This window comes from Trematomus bernacchii, unplaced genomic scaffold, assembly GCF_902827165.1.
Source record: "Trematomus bernacchii unplaced genomic scaffold, fTreBer1.1, whole genome shotgun sequence".
Lineage (NCBI taxonomy): Eukaryota > Metazoa > Chordata > Actinopteri > Perciformes > Nototheniidae > Trematomus > Trematomus bernacchii.
In genome coordinates, this window is record NW_022987965.1 from 1 (window position 1) to 11,506 (window position 11,506).

Genomic DNA, 11,506 nt, shown 5'->3' on the forward strand with positions numbered 1-11,506 from the left:
ATGACAACATTTAATAGTATTAACATTCACTATTGAAAGCAGTGCTCAGATCCTCTTCCTGAGTGATGCCAGACAAAAATACTACATTACAAGTAAAAGTCCTGCAATCATAAGTAAGTGCAGTAACATGTAGAATAGTGGCCTCTAAGATGTATTGTAGTAAAACAACATGCATATAATGGAAAGTACATCACATTAATATCTAAGTACACTTGAGTAAAGTATCATTGAGTCATAATAATATAGTATTACTTATAGCGTTTTTCACAAATTAAATCCAAAACAGTTTAAAAACCTTGTTAAAAAGTGCTTTTAAAAAAAAAGGGATAGTATTTCAAATAATCATAAAGCTGTTGTGGAATGCCACATTTATGAAAAATTTGATGGGAAATAAATACTTTAAATATATACTATACATAATAGTGAAATATAGAATAGAAGGTTTACACACACACACACACACACAAACACACACACACACACACACACACACACACACACACACACACACACACACACACACACACACACACACACACACACACACACACAGGGCTGTAGGTGGCCTGTGTGAATTGTCACAGCGATGTGACAGATTGATCAGTAAAACTATTTGCTGGACCGAGGAAACTTCTGGACGGGAAGTGTCAGAATGTAACCAACCACACAAACAAGAGCTTGTTTCTTCACAGCTCAGAGAGGGGAAGAGAGGACGACAAACAGATGTCAGATAGAGAGTTGATATTCTATTTGCCTACGATTCTTTACATTATTATTTTTGATTTACCCTTGTCTGAACTATTACCTGGTGTTCCTGTTTTTCAATCTTATTCATGTTGCTGCTTGAACACATGCATTTCACTAGGGGATCAGTAAAGTTTTATTTAATCTCTTTTAAAACAAAATGTATTTTCTTTCCTGCTTAATGTTTTATCTTTCATTTTGAGGACCATGTGATGGACGGGACTCTGGAGTCCAGTCGTGAAAAACTCAGGAGTAAACATCAAGCAGAGATATCACTATGATGGTGAAGATCATTCCTACTTGTGCTACAGCAATGCTGACAATTTAACAACTTCTCTCCCCATTGCATTCACTCTCTGCAGAGGAAACCAGAACATATCCACTAAGGACCAGTTTACTTTAGAAACATTGTCTCTAGTTCCATTTTGAATTCCAACTTACTATATGAGTCCCTCCTGTAAAATAATTTCCTCTGTAGTTTGAATACATTTTGCACACAGCCAACCCATCGTCTAGTTCAGACATTCATTTTAGCAACATGTCAAGTCAAATTACAGAAACAATCTTTATTGAAAGCATATTGTGCACATACTGTATATCATAATGTGTGAACGCACAGAATTATAACAAAAAACAAAACATAAATAAAGGATTTAATTCAATGAAAAAATGATAGTTTCTTCTTTTTCCTTCTTTCTTCATGTTTTCACTCAAATGGGAAACATTGATCATTAAGAAACAAAACATACAGCAGATCATTTTCCAAAAGTATACCTAACAAAGCACAATGTGTTAACCCTTCAGCTCTGATGTGTGCACTGATGGTAATGCTTCTTTAATTTCACAATCAGGGTCTAAAACACAGCTCTTTGAACCAGGTAAAGGGAACGAAGACAGTAAGAAACATGGCCATGTAGTCAAGTAAGGAATACGAGAAATGTTACAGAGGAGGAACATAGCCAAAATGGAAGGTCTATCATCTAAAGGTGGTTACCTGTTGTCTTTCTGTGCATTTCTATGCAGGCATCTATTGCCAGGCATAATGCAAAGTCAGAAATATCTAAGTCTATCACATAGTGGCTCTGAGGTAAGGTAAACTAACTCTGTGTCCGGTATTTATTTGTGAATAAGGTCACAGTTGTCCTTCAAGAGACAACCGTCATTGAATTTATCGGCATACAATGTAGTGTTCTAATACTTGGCATACTTTTACATTTAAACTGGGCAGTTCCTCCTCTTTCATCCATGAAAGGTCGATTAACCTCATAATACATTGGTTCATTCAGTTTATACGTTTTAAAAACGTGCAGAAATTGCCTCAAAAACAAGCCACCATGTAAACCAAAAGTATCTGCTAAGTAGTTTCTGCCAAATCAGTTACAGTATGTTAGAAAAGCTGGGCTAATTTAAAGATCTAATGTGTCTTTTATACACAACCACCGTGGCGACTCCCTTCACGTCCTTCAGCCTGTCTGAGTCAAAGTCCACCAGTAGCTTTCTGACCCCTGTCCGCAGGGGAGAACAAGAGCTTGACAGACACTTTCTGGCCTGGATTAATATCCCCTCTGAAAAATAAAAGAGCGATGCTTGAGTTCTATTTGATTGAGGTCCTGTTATGAACCACACTGTTGTTATTGCTACACGATAAATGACTCTTCTCAGGGAGCTTGAATGACAATCAAGACAGTAGTTGTTTGACTCGATTGTTTGTAGGTGAAGGTCGAGGATCCATTGATGGAGCCAACAACCATCTTTTATCCTAGTGTGTGATATATACAATTCAAGGTTCAAGGCTTTTATTGGTCATACGACATACAGTGTACAGTGTGCTACAGTGTAGTTATGACGATGAAATCTTAGCTACACTGTAGCTATGTACGTATGACCAATAAAAGCCTTGAACCTTGAATTGTATATATCACACACAAGGATAAATTCATTGCACATGCCTTATAGTGAAGAGGGTGTGACTCAGTACTTACTTAACAGAGATCTCAGTGGCCGACAGTAGGCCGGCTCCCTCCACAGTGAACACGCCACTCTTCAGAGGAACTGGTAGAGGATTGGTAAAGGAGATCAAAGCGGTCGTTTGATTCCATACAACAGCCTTCCCAGGCACCTGTAAAAGGGTGGCAGCTCTATGTTAAGGGCAGCAATTACACTGTAGGACATTACAATCTGGAAATACAAAACATTAAACATAATTTATTTTAGAATAGATGTAGTTTGATACACTAATGTCAAATATAATGACACAAATCATTGTAAAGTCTGAAAATATTATGGCAAGAGCCGGCTATCTTTTTCAGGTAACATAAAAATGAAATGAAAATACGTCCAGGTTTCGTTTTACAAGTAAACTTCAACCAGACATGATCATTGAAGAACATCTTTAAAATGTTGTGTGACTGTTGAATCTGTGATTTTCTCACATATTCCAAGTGTAGGATTTTTACAAGAAACATTAGACTCTTGATGTATCTTATTTCATCATTAACTAAGCTCTGCAAACATTTGAAAGCTCATAGTATCTAATCAGTCCTTCTCTACCTTTAATTTATCCACACATAAGACTAGCATTATAAACCTTATAAATTATTTCATGGTCAAACAAGGACTTCTGGGCATGCTCAGAGTGAACCCACCTGTACGAGTAGTTCAGGCATGCTCATCGGGATGTTGGCCATGGCCATGATGGGTTCGTTCTCCCCTGGAGCCTCTAACAAGGCTTTCACCCTGATCAGATGATGCTCACGAACACACCCGACATAGTCATCATAGTGCAGACGCAGCACTTCCTTGTGGGCTGAACACACATGCACACATAGAGTATAACTTTAGACAGGAGGATTGTACATGCTACTACAACATAAGAAGTGGAAAAAGCGTGCTGGTTAGACACAGCATCATTGTTGTTTTACAGCATATTTTCACCAGTGACCTTGTGGGTTTATTTGAGCCACAAACCTTTGTGAGCTGGCACTGTCACACTGATTGTTTGTCTTTTGCACTCTCCCCGGTTTAGAGAACTGTAAGTTACAGCCATGACCACCATGGCAAGCTGAGCATGAGCTTCTCTGGCTCCTTCATTCTTCACCTGCGGACATGATGGATTTATGATTGGATGTTGTCTTACAAAATGTCCATCAGACTACAAGACAAAATATGCGATACATTCCGACAATGGCAGCCCCATTTCCCCTGTGTATGACATTATTTATGATTTTATCAATTAATCCATGCATCATTTCAGCTACAGTCTGAACACCCTGTACGTACCTCAACAATCACATCAAAGTCCGTCCCAAGTACAGGCCTAGAAGGCTTGATTGACAGCTTCAGTTGTCCTGGTTCTGTGAACTCATTGGTGACCCGGCGCCCCGCCTTCTTGTACACATCTCTCTCTTTATTGGAGCCTGTGGAGAAGATGTTGGTCCATAACAATGAACCATGATTCTGTCAGATGACTATAAACAGATATTAAACAAGTTAAGTGATTTTGAACAATTTCAACATCGTTTTGATTGTACATTGACTTGTAATAGAGAGAGTGGCGTCTTTGTCAGCTGCATTCTGCTCCCTGATCATATTTTATGGATGATCATTTTTTATGTCTTTCCCTTTGATGTCCACTGGCGGCCCTACCTTGAGTCTCAGTGATCAAACAGAAAGCTTTCGTTGTTGCAAAAGTAAATGTAACCAGCTAAATGCTGTTAATAGTAGCTGCTGTTAACTAGTTAGCTGTTGGTAAGTTAGTCGTGCTTTCACACTGCGAACGGAATATAGGGTTAAGCAGTCTCTACTTAGTAACAATTTTGGGCTGCTATTTCTAGGGTTGTTTGACTTGTTTGATCTCTGGCCATGTTAGCAAAGTCGATATTTAAGACAAATGTGTACAAGTAAATATCACACTGAAACAGTGGGGGCTCAAAACTCCTATACATTATGTTTCTTTGAAGGCTTCTATTAGTTACATGCTCAATCAGTTGAATGATTTATTTTTAATCACATAAAATATAGTCTTTTAATCAGAAGATTTAACAGTTGGAGGCTAGGAAGTATTGGAAAAATGCTGTATACAGACCTAAATAAATGTGATTATGCTCAATAAGGGTTTATCAATATAGCCTTTACACATTTCTGAAATGTGTAAAAGTTCTGATCCAAGTCAATCTACTCCTTTGTTTACTAATTCTTAACTTACCTTCTGAATATTTGTATTGTTGAGTGACATCATCTCTGTAGTCGCCGTAAACACTTTTGGTGCTGATGTTCCTCCCCACACTTGCCTGATCAACTCTGATCTGTAGCAATATTAACATGCGTCACTATCCTTACATCCTTCTTTGCAAATGGCTTTTGAATTGAGCAAATATGAAAGACGATCAGAACAAAAGTCAATCACCTTCTGCCGCTGGCCATCTGCCTGGACGATCCAGTAGATGATGTCAGCATTCACCTCAGCAAATACAAAAGGAGCGTCATACTTTACTCCGAGATTTCCCTCCTTGATGGCTGTCACTGGACACGGGCCACAGCAAAATTCACCTGAAGGGTATAGCAATGAAAAACAACAAACAACATTGTTAGACTGATAATTCAAAAAGTGTTGAAAGTGTTGAAGAGTTGAATAACAGTAATTAGTTTAAAAATTAGGAATATACCATCACTCAATTCTTGAGGGGTGGGGTCCAAAACCTGCCAGCCATCGTTTCCTTTGGGGAGATCTTCTCTCCTCATCCAGGATTCGACCCAACAGTGGAAATTCCTTAAAATCACAACGATAAGAAGAGATCATTCATTACATTAGATTATGTAATATCAATTGTACAAAATCAATTGTATTCATAATCTGTGTGTGTGTGGTTTGTGTGTCTGTTTGTGTGCAGGCTCCTACCAGCTACTGTCTCTCTTGTTTCTCCCATCAAAGCTCTCCAGTCTTTCATTCAGCAGAAAGTCTATTGAGAGGTTTCCATCGACATCATGGGCTGAAGAAAAGTTGGTAATGAGGCGTGTTGGGATTCCCAGAGAGCGCAGCACTGAAAAAGATACCACAAATCAGACTGGAAAAATAATTCCCTTTGTTCCAGCTGCAACAATAAGTTAACTTATTGATTAGCTGATCGTCAGAAAACCCTTTTAACAAATGATTAATCCTTTTTAATGCAAACATTTCAGAAAATATTATTTCACATCATATTAAAAGATTAGCTTTGGGTTTGGATTGACAAAATAATTAAAGAGGTTACCTTAGACTTTGGATGGCCCTCTTTCATAATTGTATGACACATACAGTAATTAAAAAAGAATGAGTAATCTTTAGATCCAACCCTCATTCCTCCCTTCCTTTCTTTTCTGTTGATAATAAGTATTTAAGTTATTGGGGACAACTTATGTCGAGCTAAGTCAGCTGGCTGCTGGCTGGAGCAGCATTCACCGTACACAGGATGGAGTCTTCTTATCAACCTCTCGGTCAGAAAGTGAATCCACATATTCCCGTAACCCAGAATTATTTTATTTTTCTCAACAAAAACAGTTGTTTTCCCCCCCTTTATCTTCTGAAATATTACACTTCAGCATCATTCAATGCAACAGTGAATTCTACAGAAGCCTCACCTGTGCAGGCGACAGCAGCAAACACCCAGCACTGGCCATATTTGACCGCCCTCGCCCCGGCATTGCTCCACTGTTGGAGGATCGGCACACTGCCGGTCCATCTGTAAGGTGCGACTCCGTCAGTGTACGACTCGTCCCAGCGACCGGTCAAAACACCCCTGTCTCCGTTAGAGTTGACCTGGACAGGTGTAAAGAACATGTTGTGGAGACATCCGGTTTGATCACTAAAGTGTGTACGTGTATCAGTTGCACAAAAAATTATGTATTTTGTCTTGTACTGTTATTTAACCGTTAGTTTTGTTTTCAACAGCAAGTAAAAGAGATATTCACCATTGCTGTGACCATCCTGCTGACGTAGACAGGGTCATTTCTCTGCTTAATGTCCACTTCTGAGTTTTTCAGGGCATCCTTGGATTTATCAAGGACTTCAAAACACATGTCCATCACATAGTCCTCAAACTGAGGGAGATTCAAAGGGAAACAGGGAGAGAAAACATGAGATAGAAACAAAGATGTGTTGTCGAGCAGGAGAAGCTTCTCAACCAGTTTTTTCAAATGTATTTCCCATTGGTTGGTCTATATATATATATATATGTTACACACCTCCTGTCTGTCTATTTATCATCTATCTATTTTCATCCTCTCTGACCTCACAGTGAGCTGTGAAGGAACAAGCTCTTGTTTGTGTGGTTTAGCTCCTGTCCAGAAGTTTCCTCCGTCCAGCAAACACATTTCCTGTACAGGCAGAAGCCTCCAAGTCTTCGCTGTCACACTGCTGTGACAATTTACACAGACACAAGCCACATACAGGCCTAACAGATACACACACACAGTTAACCCATTCAGACAATCTGTCAGTGTGTGGGTGAATTACCTGTCCATAATTCCAGGGAATACTGTTGATGTTATCCCAGGTGCCCATGAAAATGATCCCATCTTCATTCATAACATACTCCTGAAGGAGACTCTCGTCAGGGAGGTACACTACATCATCTGGCAGACAATTGGAACAGGATACAGCAGCGACATTAGCAAAAACATAAACTCCTAAATTTCCTCAATTAGAAACAAATCTTTATCTGTACTGTACTATTTGTACTACATCAACTTCATTATTATTGTAAAAGTGAAGGGAATCTGTTAATCTGGCCAATTGGTGGAATCACTTATCATAGGGGGTTTGCTTTTACCTTTGCACCACGGGTTGAAGAGTAGGTGGAAACTAAGTTTATCGGTTTTCTCTAAAATGTGTCCGTCAGGTGACATCATCAACACGGCCAGGTGGTACTGGCCAATGATAGCGTCCGCTGGACTGTGCAGAGTCAGCAAAATGTCATCCTGCGCTCTCTGCTGATTAAACCACCACTTGTCCCCGGCCCCACGGCCCTTCTGAAGTTTGATCACTACCTCGTCTTTACTACCTGAAGAAACATAAAAAAGTATATGATTTATACAAACATTTTTGCATCAACAATTAATCTTCTTGTTTTCTATGGGAGTTAGCATCAAAACATATTTCTCAACTCAGGAGGATATTACGGAGCACATACTGCCCGATTAGTACGCTATATTATTAGTTTCATGAAGAAGATGTCCGGTCACCAGGGCGTGTGTGTGTGTGTGTGTATGTTTGTTTGTGTGTGTGTGTGTGTGTGTGTGTGTGTGTGTGTGTGTGTGTGTGTGTGTGTGTGTGTGTGTGTGTGTGTGTGTGTGTGTGTGTGTGTGTGTGTGTGTGGGCATTTGTTTTCAGAAGATATTATGATAGTGTTGTTCGTTCCGGTGCACTCCGACAGGACTAAGCACTACATCGAGATTAAGATTAAACAAACTTCTTTCACTTGGGAATACACATAGGCCTATATGGAGTTAGCCAGATGTGTGTAAATTACTGTTCATGGTAATTTGAAAACATATGCCGGTGTCGGACACACACAACACACCGAACACACACACACACACACACACACAGAGCGGAGCTGAGCAGAGCACAAACACACACATCATGCGCCTTGGTGACCGGACATCTCCTTCATAAAACGAGTAATAGGGGGAATAATCGGGCAGTTTGTGTGTGTAGAGGTGTGTGTGTGTGTGTGTGGTGTGTGGTTAAAACGTAGCAGCCTCGATCTCTATTCAGCTGTTCTAATGAAGGTAAACACAGTGAAGGCGGTGCGTAAAAGGCACAGCTCTCTGTGCGCAGATAGCAGATACTGTGAGAGTCACAGACATGAATTCATAGATCAAGGCAGCACCGGTAACTTTCCCGTGCGCACGAAAAAGTATATCGTGCGCACGAGAAAGTATCTCATGCGGACGAGAAAGTATCTTGTGCGAACGACAAAGGATATCGTGCACACGAGATACTTTTTTTCTTTTCCATGAACCTTTAGGGGCTTCGTAGGATATCGATGAAATACAATACTATGAATAAAATGGAGATTTGTGACAAATAAACTTGTTTTCCCAACCTGTTTTACAGAGATCGAGTTTGGGTCAAGAACTGAATAACAATTATTTTTGTAAAAACTCTTTTTATTTGTCTAAAATTATCAAATGAACACTTGTGTATCTAAGCCAGGTTGTAATTGTGATTTTTTATTATTGGAAACAAAGCCCAACTGATCCTAAGGACCAACTAACAAGCCTAACTAACAAATCTGTTTTACCAAAACCTGTAGCGTATTCCTTTGTGTAATAGCGTTGTTGCAGCTAACAGTAAGCATTTGACTATTTTGATTGGTATATATACTGAATACATATTTGTTGTAGTCCCCCAGTATCCAAATGAGGCTGTACTCACCAAGGTGCAGGATCAGTTCCAGTTGGTGTTTGGGGGGCAAAGACACGTAGCACTGTAAACTTATGGAAAAGGGCTGACCCCTGCGAACAATCAGGCGCTCCCTGTCAATCTCCCTGGTGCGATGAGCCAAGTTGTTTTCATGACTCCTCAGATCCACATCAGTAATCAAACCTAACAGAGACAAAGTTCATCCATCAGTCTGGGATACACTGACGCTGTCTGGTTGCTAAATGAATTGTTGGCATTGATAGGAGTGTTTCACCAGAGTTGTGACCTCACTCAGAGTTGTGACCTCAGAGTTGGCAAAGAGTAGCATTGAGGTTACAAGTCATAAGTTGAACTTGATGGATAGGTTGTGTTCTCTTGGGCATTTTTCGGAAATACACATATTCACTTTCATGCGAACAGCTAAATGACAACATCAATACTGTTTACTAAATATAAAGCAACACCTAGGAAACTGTTAGCTTAGCGTTGCATAAAGACTGGAAAAAGAGGAATACACTTTGCTAAAGGTAACACAATCTGCCAACCAACACCCGTTAAGTTTACTGATTAACATGTTATTTTTTGGTTTCATTTGTGCTATTTGTTGTTCTCATCCAACACCCTTCAAGAGAGTGAATAGTGTATTCCCAACATATTGAACTTTCCCTAAATGGAATTAAAGACCTAAATTCATGAAGCTGTGGCAAGCCAAAAGCAAAACATTGTTTATGTATTCTGTATTCTGTAAAATGTAGCCTTATTTAGCCAGTATGATTCCTCTCTTAGCTATTTATTTGACTTGTTACAGGAATGAGGATGGGTCATATCACACCTAAGTGTTGAATCGTGCATCAGCACATTTTTCACACACTCCATAATATACGTAATATAACGTTTATGGGCTGCAGAGAGAAGCAGTGCAAAAGATACTTAAACATACATGATATATAGATAGATAGATAGATAGATAGATAGATAGATAGATAGATAGATAGATAGATAGATAGATAGATAGATAGATAGATAGATAGATAGATAGATAGATAGATAGATAGATAGAAGATAGATAGATAGATAGATAGATAGATAGAAGAAGATAGATAGATAGATAGATAGATAGATAGATAGATAGTAGATAGATAGATAGATAGATAGATAGATAGATAGATAGATAGATAGATAGATAGATAGATAGATAGATAGATAGACAGATAGATAGACAGACAGATGGATAGATAGATAGATGAATAGATGGATAGATAGATATAAGATAGATGGATAGAGAAAATCACTTACCATTGTGGTTGGCCATTGCGGATCTATTATTCAAATCTATAAAAAATGTTGCTCAAGTGTCCTCTAGTGCATCGACAGTCTTCTATTCATGCTTGGTTTTCATCACAGTCCTATATTTATACGCACAAGACTGTCCCTCCCACCTGTCTAACCACTGACCCTGAAACACTCACTAACTCACTCACTCACTCCACCTCATCCCCCTCAGTGACCTCTGACATCACTTACCAAAAGTCTAAAGTCCTCTGTGGTTGTGTGCATGTGTGAAAGTGTTTGCCGACAATTTTAAGTGAGTTATCATCCCCTCTGAGACACTGGGGTCTTTGTTGCTGTATAAGTTAAGGGTGGATGTTGCTGGTTGTATGCACAGGTCCTGTCAGTTTATGTGCTTTATTTTTATATCTTTATTTTTTTTACTGATTGTAGCTCTCTGAGGTGTAAAATCAAGTCATTTATCTTATTAGATATTGAAGTAAAAGATATGATTCTAAACTATATTGAAGTAAACATGTATTATTTTGAATTGTATTTTAGTGAACATGTATTGTTTGAACTGTTTTAAGTAATCACATATTATAGAAATGATATTCTCAATTACAACTCACTGACCCAGAGATCCTGTTTCACACCACACAGCTCCTTTTCACCAGAGCGCACACACATGTTCTTTTACAATGTTCTGTATGGGCATCATTATATCTGTGTACAAGGTTTAATTGTATGAGAAAGAATAGTTTATGTGAAAGATCCCATGGGAAAGTAAGGGAGTGGATAGTGGATATCTGGGCAGAGATAAGATTTGACTTTGACCTTGTGGAAACTTAGGAATCTCACGTTCTGGTCAGAACTCTGATTCGCTGTATTGAACCCGACCAGAAGTAGAAATCCAACCAGTAAAAACAGCTGGGGGATGGGAGCAGCTCCACAGCTCCTCCTCACGGACTCTCTAATTCGGCTTTGGAGTAAAAAGGGGAGGGAAAAGTCAACACATCTCCGCCCCAATAATCTGAATATTGAATACTGTTGTTTTTTAATGTAAAATGCTTTCTTGTGTTGGTGCGT

At 39.1% G+C, this 11,506-nt stretch overlaps 1 pseudogene; it reads right to left on the bottom strand.

Moving 5' to 3' along the window:
• Positions 1-1,589: 1,589 nt before the first annotated feature.
• LOC117471020 lies at positions 1,590-10,460 on the bottom strand (annotated as a pseudogene).
• Positions 10,461-11,506: the final 1,046 nt, after the last annotated feature.